This window comes from Hemibagrus wyckioides, linkage group LG19, assembly GCF_019097595.1.
Source record: "Hemibagrus wyckioides isolate EC202008001 linkage group LG19, SWU_Hwy_1.0, whole genome shotgun sequence".
Classification (NCBI taxonomy): Eukaryota; Metazoa; Chordata; class Actinopteri; order Siluriformes; family Bagridae; genus Hemibagrus; species Hemibagrus wyckioides.
The window spans coordinates 7,724,055-7,740,617 of NC_080728.1; positions in this window are offsets into that span (position 1 = coordinate 7,724,055).

The window sequence follows — 16,563 nt, forward strand, 5'->3', positions numbered from 1 at the left end:
TAGCATCTTCTAAGCTGTTAGTGTTATTATTAGAGTTCTTACAATGACTCAATGCCATCCTGAGAAAAGAACCACACAGAGAGTTATAATCATTTATGCAAAACAGGATTCTAAGAATGTTGAAAATTACCAGTTAAGATTTTTTTCTCTCTCAGATCAGTTAGCATCTAGTAACCTCTTGTCAACTGTACTGCAGACAAGTAATACAGGATATTGTATAGAACAGTATTGATTAAAAAATACATATTAATTATATTCATATTTATTAATACTAAAACAATTTAAGCTCCATGATTTAAATATTAACAATGACCCTAGCATTCTACTGGTCTTTATTTAGCCATATTATTGCTCAAACCAGTCGTTTTGTTAAGCTTCGTTTCATACTTCAGCCTTGTATGTAGCATAAATCAGTTTCCATGCTCAGAATAGGGCAAAGTATGAGTCTGGATCTGTCCCAATTCATGTATAGATTATTTATGACAGTGTATAGTAGCATGTAATCATCGCATTTCAGGAATATTTTCGAAATGTTCTGTCACTTTCCACAAGCTTCTTTGAAAACAGAGGATAAAGAAAGTGGCTGTGTGTGATTATAAGTTGTTGGGTGAGTGCCTTGGCTAGTGCATGCTGGAAAAGAGAGGTCAACTTGCATTTCCTAAAAGGCTTAAAAAGTGAAAAATGTCTAAGCAGCTTCTAAACGTGGAATAGCGCCCGAGGCTAGGCGAGACAGAGCGGCGTGTTAATGACTACAGCACACAGGCCTTCACATAGCGCGACTGACACCTCCGCTCAGGACATGAAAGCACCTCTAATGCACCGTTCACTGGTCCATTAGTGTAAATAAAGCAAAATGGCTTCAGTAAATATCAGTCAGTGAGTATCACTTTCTCCAGCACAGGCCTCTATCCAAACATAACTCCTGTTTCTTCTCTGTTTTAGCCTGCAGTGACAGGGAAAGAGTTTGAACTGTAATACAGTATATCCATTACAACATCTCCTCCTTTTTCCTTAAAAGAAATGATGGAGACAGAGGGGTCGAGTTGATTTATGCCGAAAGAAGGAGGAACTGTTTACAGACTTTCTGTAGAGAGGAAGCTTTTAGAGGTCGAGCTCACTAGGGGGTTGTGTCAATGCAGAAAAATGTGTATGTTTTTGTTTGATTTTAATTCAGGGTGTATTTATACACCAGGCTTGAGAATTAGAGATCCTAAACAGAAGAGACTCTCCTCTCGCCATACTGGCTCTCAGCTAGGTCACTTTTAGTCTTACAGTAAGCTAAAAGTAGTAGCCAGACTGACCCCTTTGCCCAGACAGGAAGCTTGACTAACCTTTGACCCATGTAACGTGTTAATTTAGTTCGGAGTTAGGCGTTAGGTCATTCTGTCGCAGTGGGGGTTATCAATTTATCTTCAGCTGAATCCAAGCTCTTCTAAATGAACTTCCAGGAATTGAGAAAAATCTGATGTTGATAACAAATGTACAAGACTTGACTGGTTATGTTTTAATAAGGCTATTAATATATAAATATTCTGATCACACACACGCACATGCACACACACACTATATATATATATATATATATACATACAGATAGATAGATAGATAGATAGATAGATAGATAGATAGATAGATAGATAGATAGATAGATAGATAGATAGATAGATAGATACTTTTTAAAGTATACTTTTTGAATACACACTACAACACTTTGTCATAGTTAAGGTGTTATACCTGAGTTTAACATAGAAGGCATATTCCATCTGAGGATTCTTGTTTTTAACATTAACAGATTTCTTTTTTTGTGTGTTAGGACTAATCCTGTTCAATCTGCTACATTAATCTAGTAGACAGTTTAACTCACAGTACTATCTGTGTGGGCTTTTGCATGGTCCCCCCTTTGCTCATGTAATGTTTCCTCTGGGTTCACCAGTTCTTCCCAACTCCAAATACATGCCAGTAGGTAGACTGGCTAGGCTAATTGCCCCTAGGCTAATTACCCCTGCCAAACCCCTTCTAGTACACAAACCAATCACATACATTTCAAAGTCAACACCTTCATCTTATTCTAATATAAATAATCCTCTGACCTCCAAATGATCTCCTGATACAATTTATTAGCTTTAACAGTCGACTCACACTCAGCCACATCTGCCCCATCCTCCTGATTGGTTGAGTTCTAAATGTTTACTGCAACTCAGACTGACAGATGTTTATGAGGATGTATACATAAGACAAAAACCTTGTCAATAACAATTATGCTAAAACAATAATATCAGTTCTATGTATTGATCACCGTGTCCTCACAGACACAAAGATAAACAAACGCTTAAAACAAACCGACTTGCTGAGACTTAACCTTAACCCCTAATCAACATCCTTAATAATGATGACTGAAGGGCACTTTGCAGGGCTTTGGTGTTTGAGACACAGCCTTGATATCAGAAGGCATGTTTACATTGGCATCATTGTTCTTATCATGCGGGTAATTTTTATATTTTAATAATAGTAGTTATAATAATAATAATGATAATAATAATGACAGAAATAGATTTATCGATAACTGTATCACAGCAGAAAAAAAACCTCATCCCCTGCCAGCTCAATGACACTTAACCCCCAATGAACATCAATAATGACTTAACCTTTCGAAGTGCTTCTACTAGTAAATGTTTACTCTGGCATCATCCTTGTTTTCCTATCTTGTGATTGACTTTTAGTTTTTAAAATCAGTGTACAGAGAGAAAAAAACATGCTACCAGCTCTCTGAGACCCAGGTGACCTTACGGCTCTTTGAGACTGAACCCAAACCCCTAATGAGCACCATAATGACTTCAGAAGGGTCTTTAAAACAATTTTATTTGATATTCAGCCACGGTGATACAATCTGCAAAGTTGTTTATACTGCAATAGTTTTTTAGCGCTTTAAATCATACAAAACATACAATCATGCTGCCAGTTTTTGAGACTGAACCCACCGTTTTGGTTCAGAACACACTGGTACTCTGGTGCGATCTATCTATCGTGATCTACAGAAGGATCTCCTATTACTGATTTGCATTGTTCAAAAAAATTACTGCTGACTCTCTGAGACTTTACCCTAATCCCTAATAAGTGCCCATATTAACTTTAGAAAAGTCTTTTGAAGGACTGAGTTTGAGACACAGCCGCTGTGATACCATCAGCAGGCATGTTTACTCTGGCATCGTCCCCTTTCCTGTCCTGTGATTGGCGCCTGGGTTGTGTTATGAGAATGACCATGGCATCCCATGGGAGGATCTCTGCGCACACCAGGCCCTCACGGGACACCCTGAAAAATGCATTAGTAAATTAACGTCCTCTCGGGGAACACTTCTCAGCTCTGGCGGAGTTAACCTGCAGCCTTCCAGGGTCAGGAATCGATACGGTCCTGTTTCGATCAGCTAATGATAGCCTCAGAAGCAGCCAAAGAAAATGCACTTTAAATAACTATCTTGAGAAAACATGAGCCTTAAATCTTTTATTTCTTCAATTTCTTTTTCTCCTCCACTCCATATCTCTCACATGCACTGATACACACTCTGTGTTTCTTCGTCTGTGATAGACATTGTAAGACATTTAGATTAACAATAGGAAGATGGGTTCCAGATATTGAGATTTAATTTCAGTAACGTTTTTCGTTACAGTGCAATTAGATCGTAATCAATTGGGCCATGTTATTTTTGGCAGGGCGGAAAGCAAGGTGTGTGTGTGTGTGTGTGTGTGTGTGAGAGAGAGAGAGAATGACCGAGGTTGTCTTTTTTAGGAAGTGCTGCATATGCTTTGGATTAAGTGTGTTATAAAGTGGTTGACATTAACATGCAGTCATTCATACTCTAGAAAGGACATGAAGGTGCTTTGAAATGTTGTGGTCTTTTCTTACACCATGGTGTGTGTGTGTGTCTGTGTGTGTGTGTGTATTTGTTTTTAGAGGGTGAGGGTTGACACCTATAAAGCTTATCTTTCTATAATTCTACAATGTATTGAAACTACCTTGCCACTTGTACAGCTTTATGCATCCCTGTGCTTTAAAAGAGGATCAAATGATGTCACAGAAAATGATCTGAAATTTATGATGTAATTACTGTCAAAACATGACATTCATTCCATGTTGAGAGAATCCAGAGTGTATGCTTGAGTCGGGATGTCTCAGAGTCGCAGATCAACAATGCCAGTAAAAAAAAAAAAAAATTAAATTAAATAATAATAGTAATAAAAAAATAAAAGCAACACTGTTCCTAGACTTCAAGATCGTCTCTATATTTTACTCAGGCCTGTTCTATATTAAATACAGCATTCTGGCACAATCTGAAACTTTCTGGACATGTCAGCGATGCCAGAAGATTCCTCTTTGAAACCCACCATCCATAAGCATTCATCGGAACTGAGATCCAACAAAAAAGTTGCAGAAGTGAGCAGTTTTTGGTCAAATGCAGGCAGGAACTACGATCAGATAAGAAGCTTAAAAGGACAGAAAGGCAATGTTTATTAATATAGGAGTATATTAGGTGCTGTACAATGCCTTTACTGCTTACATTCATTCAAGTGCAGTACCTATATTTTTTTTGGTCATGGACACGGTGGTTTTAATGACATGGTGGTTTAATAAATGACTCATTTGTATATATTTTGGGAAATGTATTTGAAATTCCCACAGGCAGTTGCAGGATTGGTCAAAGTTTCTGCAGGATGAGGCACGATTGGTTAAAATGTCTGTGGAAGTGAACTGGAACTGCAAAATGTCTCTAGTTTGTAGGTGGCCTGATTGTTTTGGTGTGCACCTTCACACAGTACCATGGAAATGAAGGCTGTACCTTATGGCAAGACACTTGATGAACATAATTTACCCTGTGAGATTGACGTGATGTTTTGTAATTAACCATTACATCATGAACATCTACAAATATGAACTATAAATAAACAGAAATATGGTTTCTCCTCCAACAGATTCAGAAGATCTTTTCTTCCCCAGGTGATGTGTGACCTTTATCTGAAATGTCCAGTTTTCCTAAAAACATGGCTCTCTCTGAAAATAGATGTTTCTCTCTGAAGGACACAAAAAGGACAGATTTCCACAACCGACATACAACACATATGCTTCTAATGCTTGCTTGAGAAATCCATGAGGCTTAGTGATTAAGTCCTGTATCATGGATCATCGTGTGTTTGAGCTCAGCATTCTAATAATCAGGAGCATATAAAAACAATAAATTAATTGCCGTATTTGTATGTGTGAAATAAAAGCATTAGACAAACACGATGTTATGCAGCTCTGTATCTTTAAATGCCGAGCAACCAGCTGGATTGATGATGAAGCTTGCTAGTAGCTGAGGGAGAAAGAAAGGACGTGTTTCCTCTTTTGTGGTTTATTTGTAATGTTTTAATCACTCTGCATCGTTGCAGGCGTTGATTCGAACATGATAACTCATGGCTTGTATGCTGCATCAGCCCTGTTTTCGATGTGGAGATACAGGAACATGCACTGAGAGATTAAATGCCATTAAATCTACCCTGAAACATATTTGTATTTTTTTTTCCTTTATACTGACACATCGAGTATCTTTTACACGTTATCCTTGTGTTGGTATATTCCAGAACGCTGCTCATGCAGGATTTATCACGATCATTAGGTGTATAAGACAGTACACAATGTCCTCCAGATTGCTGTGTATGATAGTATATTTGAATTTTTTTTTTTTTTTTTTACTTTGCCTATACAAGCTATTTTTGTGGGTTTTTGGGGCTCTCTAGCTGTGAATATGATTATATACAGATATATTGGTTTGATTTTGAGAGAGAAAACAAGTGAGGAAAAAACATGGCGTATATTGTAATGCACATGTGTGATATAATTTACAGAAATGATTACTGCCGTTCAACTGATGGCTTGGAAACAGAGTGCATTTTAATGTCAAATAGTTACATATATCAAAAATTATATCACTTACAAAGAGGTTTTGTTTGTTTAATATTGCAGTGAACTTTTTTTTTTAAACAAGAGTGATAAAGAAATAATAAGAAATATTAATTATTATTAACAAATTAATATTTTTATTCTCATATTTGGGTGGATACCCAGACACAAAATTATACAGACATTCAGCAAAATTTCTTTTGAGGTTTGAGGTACATCCAGACTAAAAAGGTTAATAATAATAATAATAATAATAATAATAATAATAATAATAATAATAATAATAATAATTGAATTTAATAATTAATTAATTAAAATTGAAATTAATTAATTTAATATTTGGCATAGGAATTAAAAAAAATTACATTTCTGTATCAAAAATCATTCCAAATTAGAATTGATCTAGCTAGAAGTAGCAGCACATTATTTCTGAGAATGCAGATACAAGGAGTAATAGATGTTTTATTGCACGTACGCCATGGAAGAACATTTGGTAACCTAAAGGCTGTACCCTGCTTAACTTCTAAGTCATGTGACAGCTCAGTTCACCTTGTAAGGTTGAATGATACCTTATGAACGCAAATAACTCTGACTAATCAATATATTGCTTTTTAAAGTTTTCTACTCACTTATTATGCAAATACGACGATTACAATCTGCAGCTCAAGGTATTAAAAAAAAATATTTTGGTTTTGAAAAGATCTTTCACGCTCGATACGTAGCCAAAATATTTATCACTCAATAGGCGCTGCTGTGCTGAACACATTTTATGCCTCAAAACATGTTTTTGTTGTGATAGCTTTGAAGAGGAAGATTCATGTGCTTGCAATGTGAATTTCCTTATCTTCTCTCTCTCTCTCTCTCTTTTTTTTGTAAATAATTGTGATTCTACTTTTGATAAAATAACCACTGCTTTGACTCCAGCTATGATTTTACTCTGTTATGGTCAATAAAAGAAAATGTGGCAAAAAAAAAATAAAAACAATAGCTTTCATTGCCAATTTAATTATTGTAATTTTTTTCTTGAATGCTTGAGAAGAAAATTAAAAAAAATAAGATAACAAAAACAAATGAATGAATAAAGTAAAACTTAAATGAAAGAAACTACAAAACCTTCTGCCTTTAATAATGATTTAACATGAATTGTATTTTGTCATGATCTTGTTCCTTGAAACCTTTTGGTTGCCTCATATTTTTATTGATTATACAATTACATGTCATGCAATATGTATTTTTAATAAAACTTTATTCCAGTCCATGCTGTACTAATCCAGGACTTTTCAGAGGCTTTTAAATGCAGATCTGTGTTCCGAGACATTGTAAGGATTTCAGAAGAGAATTTTCAGTCCTAAGTGAATAAGCACAATGGAGTTTGTAATGTAAAAGGATGTTTGGCTTTAGTACATACATCTACAGTAGGGCTTCTGATATTATTATGCTTGAAAACTTAAGGATTATTATTCAGTTATTCATCTTAAGGCCTATTGTTTAGTAGCTGCAAAAAAATGATGCATGAAATACACTGAATGTTTACATCTAACTTGACAGCAATGTAGTTTTGAGAATGAATAATGTGTCACTACAGTACATTACTGCAAACATGGCAGCCGAGTCCTGTTTCTGTGTGAATGCAAAGTTTAACAATAAGCTCCATACCAATGATTCTCATTAAAAAACATACTATTTAGTAACAACCTAAAGTATATAGTAACTCCATTAATCCAGTAGAAAGTTACAGGAGTGGGTAATTTACATCTAGACAGACCTATGCTTCTTGGTTTAAAATGTGTTGTGGATTTTACACCGAAGACTTGAGATCGATCAGTTCTTCCTTTTTGTGGATATTCTGTGGTCAGAGCTTAGATTGATTAGATCTACTTTGATGTCAGTTCCATTCCACTATAATGTCACACTGCTTACGTATATGACCAGTGAGCGTAGATGTGATCGATCTTGATGTACAGGATTTGCGTAATTCACTATCATGTGGGGTAGATGTGTATGTAAGGGTATTTTTAAAATTGCATTCATGTGGACTAAAGGAAAGACACAATCGCCGACTTTTGCTCAGAAATAAGTGTAGATTGAGTGTAAAAATCGAAGTCAGCTTTCGTCATTGAGGCGCTGCGTGTGTGTATAGCTATATCGGTAGGATCAGAGTATCAAAACAACACAGAATTTTACATTCACTAGGTTGGATTATTCTGCTGTGTCAGCTAGTATCTGAACACTAGATATGCTAACGGATTTAACACAACTGCAAGCGATGTATCTGTTGTTTTAGTGTACAAATCGAATCGAAAATGCTGCAATACATTTCTCGGTAGCACATATCCTTATCATGGATACATAACTGTATTGCATGAAATAAAATCACTCTACTATAAGCTGTTATTCAGGAATATTCAAACAAACGTCACGGTTAGGGTGATTATTCCCCTGTAATATAGTGTAGATTGTATAGTGTTATTCCCCTGTAATATAAAGTAGATTGTATAGTGTTGAGTGGTTTGACAGTCTGTTGATTACCTATATAGTGTCTTGTTGATGTAGTGAGTGTTTTGGGAGGTGGGTTTTTTTTTTATTTTTTTTTTTTAGTGTAAGCCCAGTTCTTGGAGCCAGACGGAGGAGTGTAATCAGTCCATCTCTGCTCCTTCATCAACCCTGCCCTGCTAATCTACACATCAGGCAGCATGATAAACCTCTTCGAATTCAATCTTTTTTTTTTTTTTTTTAACCAAACCAGGCCTGTTCTTTCACTTTTCTCACTCCACTTCCACATGTGTGTATCATGGCCTGAGAAAGCTCCTTCATCGAGTCTGTATTTTTTTTATTTTTTTTTTTTTTACATATGCGCTCACAATAAACATTTTTTTTCCCTCCATTTGTATGCAAATGATCATATGCAGACTTTGAGCAAATGGAAGTCATAGTGATTTCATTGTGCAGGTACAAGCATATGAGAACGAGAGAGAGAGAGAGAGAGAGAGAGAGAGATGCCTCCTCGCCGTTTCCTAGTAAATAATCTCACCTCATACCATCATTATTCCTCCGACAGCCTTGAAAGAGGACTGTATTAACTTATAACTTCCTTATAAGTAGTTGGAAGTTACTTACTTTATACCGGTGGTGGGGGGTAAAGAAAGGAAAGAAAGAAAAGGAAAGCTGACGTGTTGCTTAGTTGACTTCCCCCCAAATTGCTGACATAATTACATGAATGTAATTTTTATGAGTCACACAAAATCTCGGCATTTTCACTGAAGCAGATAATTAGACTCGGAATAAAGCGGCGCCGAATAATTAATACATCACAACTAGATGAACTTTTTCTAATTATTTTTATTTAATCTCCATTCTAATTATTGTCGGAGTCGGCTGAGCGAGATTGCTTCTCATTCAGGGAGTGAAATGCACCCTCGCCGCCGTATTCTCATCCAGTGAAATATTAACTAAGCGTGCAGAGAGAGGATCAGAGAGGACGCCCCCTCCCCACGCCTCCTCCACTGCTCCTCTACTCCTCTGATTGAACTGTAATTTAAAATACTCTAATGCCAACAGTTTTCACACACACACACACACACACACACACACACACCTGCCATATTTTTTTCATCCAAGGCCCATGATGATCAACATTTCTACAGCGTTAAAGAAGAGTGTTAATGAGCCTAATGTGCTGATGCGCAGCTTTCTACACATTCTCTTTTCTTTTTATGGTCTTCAAGTTCTCCTGACCCTTATGTGTGGATCTGCGTGTGTGTATGTGTGTGTGTGTGTGTGTGGGTGGGTGTGTGTGTGTTACTGCTGACCGCAGGGGGAAATTTTCACTTTTATCTTTTGTGTCTTTCTTGCTACCAGGAACTCCTCCCACATCTGATCAGATAACCTTTCGAGCTGAAATAAGCATAATGAATGAATCTCCGTCACTTCTATAGACGAAAAGGAAAACGCAATTCATTTCTTGCAATTAGAAATGCAACTAATAATAATAATAATAATAATAATAATAATAATAATAGCGTCTTTAAATGTCAGATTTCTTAAGTTAAGCAATAAATCCATGCCTTAATCATAACTGATGAAACATGACCCCTCACCGAAACAAGCTCTGATGAGTGTGTGGTGTGTCTGTTCATGTGTGTGTGTGTGTGTGTGTGTGTGAAAGAGTTGCACTGAGCTTTTCTTGCTCTACTGGAGCTCTGAACGAAATAAAAGCCGCATTTATGAGCATGAAATGAGCTGAGTCCCTTCCGTTGCTATCGCACCTCACTGTGCGTGGATACACTAGATTAAAACCCGCCACTTAATTAATGTACAAAACAAGATCAGATTTAATTAACATCTGATTTAATTGCATCCCCACAATTGCCTTTCACACTATATGGTCTGATAAAAAACGATTGCAGAATGTAATAATTATTACAGACAAATATAATAATGCATGAATGCGCTGAAATGAGGTTTGATGGAAAATCCCGGCCTGTGCTAATATCATATTTCAGCAGTTTTTTTTATTATTATTAATTATTCCGATTTTGTAAATAATTTCATTAAATACTGCTTATTATAAGAGGAAATAAATATTTACAGTGATTTTTTATTCCTAAATTGATTCTGAGACATCGGTCTATTTTTGTCTGGATGTGGAGAAGTGAGAAATGCCGTCTGTTTAATCCACCTCAGAAACAGGCCTCCTTTTGACTGGGTGTTTTTTATTTTTTTGTTTTTGGGTTTTTTTTGCACCAGACTGCTCGAATTAATGGAATTATCTTTGTGGATTACAAATAAAAAGGTTTTTATCTTACAAATTTTTTTAATTGTTTATTTTATTTATTTATTTTTATTTCTTTTTAAAGCACTTGAGGTTTTTTTTTTTAAATGCTTGTAGATAGAAGTTAGTGTTAATGTTTCTCCCTCCTCACTGTTCCTCTTCTCTTTCACCTTTCTTTATAATCCAGTTCCTATAAATTACTGTATTTTCTCTGTTACAGTATGTACATTTTTTTTTGTATCCGTGTTGTGATTCTCTGTAAGTGAGCAGATGTTCAGCTATGACTCAACCCCATGCATTAAAGTCAGATATGATGCTTCCTGTGAAAACAAAGTTCTGTAAATTTCTATGTAATGCTGTCATGACACTAATCATTTGTTTTAGTATTTAATAAACTAGCAACTAGTGTAAACAACTAATAAGATGTTTAGGAGAATAATAAAGAAAATGCCTTATAGCTGTGGAGCAAAGTAAATCAATCTGGAATCTGATAACTTGCTATTTTGTATGTACACATTAACAGTTATTACATATTGGAATGAAGTCTATTGTTTCAAATGGATTATTTAAAAGAGGACAGTATTTAATTTATGACTTATAATAACATTATAATAAATGTAAATAGAAAACTCTTCCCTTAAACAGTTGCACCAATGTCTGTAAGATTGGAAGGATCAGGGCCAGGCCAAACCTCAGCACATTTAGAAGATAAAGTGAATATATATTTCATTTTTGTATATTTTCAGAGGTTGTAAAGTGGAGATGCACAGCACGATACAAAGATGCGACATCAGATATAGTAGAGAGGGAAGGAGGATATCCCATCATTCCTCTGCTTGGCTTTGCTTGTTTCCCTGCGATTACACACAGAGCTGGAGGAGGTAAGTACAACTGCGGTATCAGCCTTAATATCACTTCAGAGATTTATCTTGTTCTTATTATTTTCAATAGGACTATTTTTGTATTGCTTCAGTTATCGGTAGTATCTGTTTGTGGTGGTGGTGGGGGGGGTGTGTGATGTTTGGGCTTTTTATAATGAAAATGCCTCTTGGTGTTGAGGCTCAGTTTCAAATGCGTCTATTGCCACCATGTGTTCATGACCAGTACTGCATGTCAGTTACGGCCTGCAAATTAGCATAGAGAGATATGGAGATGAAATTGCAAAAACAGATAAAGTTGCCTGCAACAAATGTAGGGTTAAGTATAAGTTCGTTTTTATGTGTGAGAGACTGTGTTTGTGTTTGTTTTTGTTTATGGCGACAGAATAGACTTTGGAATGTTAAGGATGCTATGAGCAGACACAACATAAAACAATGGCAATCGCTACGTTGGAAATCTTCTGAGATTTGAAATTTGCTGTTTTGATGGAACACACACACACACACACACACACACACACATGCTCATGCACATTCTGAATCCTAAATTCCCATATCACACAGCGTTAGAAGTTGCCTTTTGACCTTTGACCTCATACCCCTGCACAACCTCTGTCTATGTCTGCCAAGTTCACAACATGAACATACAGTGAATATACACACAGAGTGAACAAAATAAAGTAACGAGGAAGTATAAGACAACACACACACACACACACACACACACACAGTCTGTCTGGCGCCAGTGACTACAATCTGGTCACGCTCAAGCAGGAATCATAGATACGGGCAGCTGCCATTCACCTTGTGTGGCTGGTTTATGATTGGTCAGTGAGGCAGGTGTGGGTGGAGGCCTCGCCCACCTTTAGGTGAACCGCTCACCTGCGCATGACCTGGCAAATGCACGCGAGTGATGCAGGACTGCTAAAGAATGCCAACTGTGTGGTGCCGCAGACAGGCCGGAGACAGCAGAGAACGAGCCTGCATGACTCCCACACACCGGCCGCACACACTTGAGACGCTTCAGTTAGCGTGTGTAAACGTATTTGCGTGTTATGAGCATTCAGCCGTAACAGTGAACTCTTGCTTTGACGGTGTGTGGCAGGTATGAGACGGCAATTGTGTGTGATGCTGTGAGTTCTGACTTGGAGGTCATGAAAGTGTGTGTTTCAGATCAGGAAATATATCATTTAAACATTGTTAAATAAAAGGACAAATCTGTGTAAGAACTTGTTACAGTAGACCGGGTGTTCTCAAACTTTTTGATGTCGGAGAACACAAACTACCTTCTCATCAGACCAGTGATTTGTTTTATAAACAATCCAACAATTCCCAATATTCAGCAAAAGAGACATTGTTATATAAACATACTCCGTTTTTTCATCATGCCAATAAACCTTTACTATTCATTCACCCTCAACAAAAAAATGGTAGGTGTTGCATATTTCTTACTTTGACAGTCATGATAATCTTGCAGTTAGATTTTAGATTATAGTTGATGTATCAGTATCCTTGAATAAATAGAATAAAAATCTAGCTTGTGGTACACACAACCTCAACGGGAAATATGTACTAGTTAAATAAAACTGAAGAGTTTCTCTATTACATAATGTTGTTCTTCTGTATTCATTATTATTACATTACTATTACTACTCCTTCTACTATTAATATTAAATAAGCTTAAAATGGAAGGCTATGTCACAGACCCCTAGGTTTCCTCAGACACCACAAAACCACAGAAATATATGACTCAGTATGTGATTCTCTCTCTGTCTGTCTCTCTTCCAATCTTTTTCCCTCATTTTTTTTTATTCTCTCTTTCACATAAAAGAAGCAGATAAACGAGTGAATCCTTTGCTCTCTGGAGGGACCCTCCCTCTCTGTATTTCTCTTTTCCTCTATCCCTTCATCCTTCCCTTCCATCCACCTCGACCTTGTGGGGTCACCTGTCGTTGTCAGATGAAGCTTGGGAAGACTCTGTGTGTGTGTGTATGTGTGTGTGTGCGCATATGTGTGCGTGCGTGTGTGTCCCGGCTCCGGGCCTCTTATCTCTCTGGGCTGCTGCCGTTTTAAATTATTCATCCCTACTGCTCCCGTACGCGCGCACACACGCATGCACATCTCCATCACTTGCATCCGCTCGCCCGATAGGCGGTCGCCGTGGCAACCTTATCAGAGATCGCAGATTTCAGCTCCAGAAATGAAATAAAAGGGGAAATTGGCTGTATTAGCATAAGAGGAGGCAGGCCTCAAGTCGAATACACACATCAGTCCCCCGAAACGTGCCCCCCCCGCCTTCCCTCCATCATCCTCCTCCTTCTCCTCCCTCTCTCCCTCGCCCCTTATCTCCCCAGTCTGATCGCTTTTCTCTCTCTTTCTGGATTTTTTTTTAATTCCATTTCCCCCACCCCATCTCTCCTGCTTTGTTTCTCCATCTCTTATGGGCAGAGTGAGGGAGGGAATGAAAAAGGAAATAAATGTGGTCTGGATGACCTTTGACCCCTTCAGGATGAGTAAACAATACGCAATAACCTAGGAGACAGGCCAGGGTTTGTCAAGGGTGACGGTTTGACAGCCAGTTTGATTTCCTCTTTTCCCGCATTTTACAGGGGTTTATTTTGGCAGACTCGGACAAGTCCATGGAGACTCGACCCTCTGTTTCCCACCGACCTCCGAGTGTGAGCTAATGTTTATCACTTGTCCTCTAAATGCATCTAAACACTAACTGCTTAGTGGCTCTTAGGATCAAAACAGATTTATCCAAATGGGAAGGTGGGTTTAAATTCTTACAAGATTTTACACTTGTCTTTAATTTAGTTGAGCTTTGCTTGACTAGAAAGGAACGAATGTATGTATGGAGAGCTTTCTATTGGTCAATATTATGATAAACTGTCACCCACACACACCTTTATTTTAGCCAATCACAGGTGTCTGTATGCAAAACAAGGCAAATAGTTGTTTTTTTTTCCTTTTCTCTAAGCCCTAATGACCAGCGATGAGTCTCACAGCTTAAGCAAAAAATAAAAATGACAAAAAATGGAGGATAGCTCTGTGTGTCTCAGAGGACACAGAGGAACAACTAATTGAAAATCGGCAAAACCAAATTAGGTAGACACTATGAAACAAAGCTATCAATTCATAATAAATGATAAAAAAAACTGTTTTTTGAGCATTATTGTGATTACTGTGATATTACTTTTGCAATGTGTTCTTAAAACTTCAACCCTTTTTTAGTGATCTTGGTGCTTCTGATAGCAAGATCTGTGCTACACTTACCTCTCACATAGCCACCAATCAAAGAATTTTCTGCCCACCACAAACACATATTGGTGTAAATAAAACTGCTCTCCATTGGCGAATATGTACCAATGACTGCAGTAAATAAACCCATGATATTAAACGCTCATACTCCCAGGCTTTTATATGCTACCTATTCAGATTCAGTGCACTTCTCTAGAGCTATGATGCTATAACTGGAGGAGAGGCAGTGTGCCTGTGCGACATATTAAAGCAGGCTATTCATCACAAGGTTATCTTGCATTTTCTAGCACAGCATTACAATTCAGCCGCACATTAACAATCTGCTAGAAGATTATCCTGGCCATTCGGAACAAACCAACACACAGTGATTCATCACAGTTTGGCTACTTTGCCAGTAGAAGGCCTAAAACCTAACCCTAAACTTGACTATTAATGAAAATTGCATTTTTAGGTGTGGAAATAAAACTGACATTTTATATAACTATATTTTATACATCGCAGTCTACCAATAAGTAACCTCTAGTACATCATAAAATAAATGAAATTAAAAAATGAATGAATGAATGAATGAATGAATGAATGAATAAATAAATAAATAAATAAATAAATAAATAAATAAATAAATAAATAAATAAATAAATAAGGGAAATTGTGCCAGGAAGACCGGATATATTGGAATACTGGAAGATATATCTGTAACCTACTTAGCTCAAAGTCAGAAAAGTATTGACCCCCTTGTTGTGTAATCCAGGTGTTTCTGAAAATCTTATCTTAAATGCTTTTGTATCTAGCAGGGCGGTATAATTAAAAGACATTTTATTTTGATAATTGAACTGAATATTGCATTATCTGCGGCCGTAACCTGAGTAAATATATACATTATGTATATATGTATTTCTGAATTGCTTTCATGATTGTATATATAATGTCCGAGTTCATCAGTAACCTATTTACTTGTACATGTTGGTAGTAATGAATCTACTACAGGAGCCTTTAAACTAACCTTGCAACATGTTAATACAGGAATGAGTAACAAACAATTTATAATCAAGTAATAAACAATTTATTACACAATAATAAACAAGTAATAAACAATTTATTATGCTTGGGTCAGGGATACAATAGTTATTTACCAAAATGGTGTGAAAGAATACATTTGTATAGTTATTTTTGTCCGAATTATTAAACTGAAGGTATTTTGCTTTGTTATGAAGAACAAATCCATGTGATTCATTTTCAGTGCATTAGTTAATAACCACACTTAACGTAATGTCTAGCTAAGCTTGTACTGTATGATTTAGTAACGGATATGTTTTACCTTATATGACTTATGACATGCGTTGTGACTTTGTGATTATGATCATAATGATTAACTTGTTTTGTAGCTTAGTGTGTGAACACTCTTTCACAAATGTCATTCCAGACGCCGTAATTATGTTATCTTACTGCAGCGTTTCAAGTCATCATAATGACATCACTTATTTACTCACTGATAGTTAACATCAGTTTATAGAGAGCTTGGATCTCTTTGGTGGTCTTGGATTAAGACACAAAATTGTTTATTTTTTTTGCAGCCCACATTTTTATTTCTCATGAACGCAAAGAGAAGCATTTTCTGAGGCTCAGACCTGACTGTTTAAACCCTGCCCACTCTCCATCTCCTGCATCAGCATCCAGCAACTGCACTCCCTGCCTAGCGCTCAGGCTCAGGCTTCCTTCAC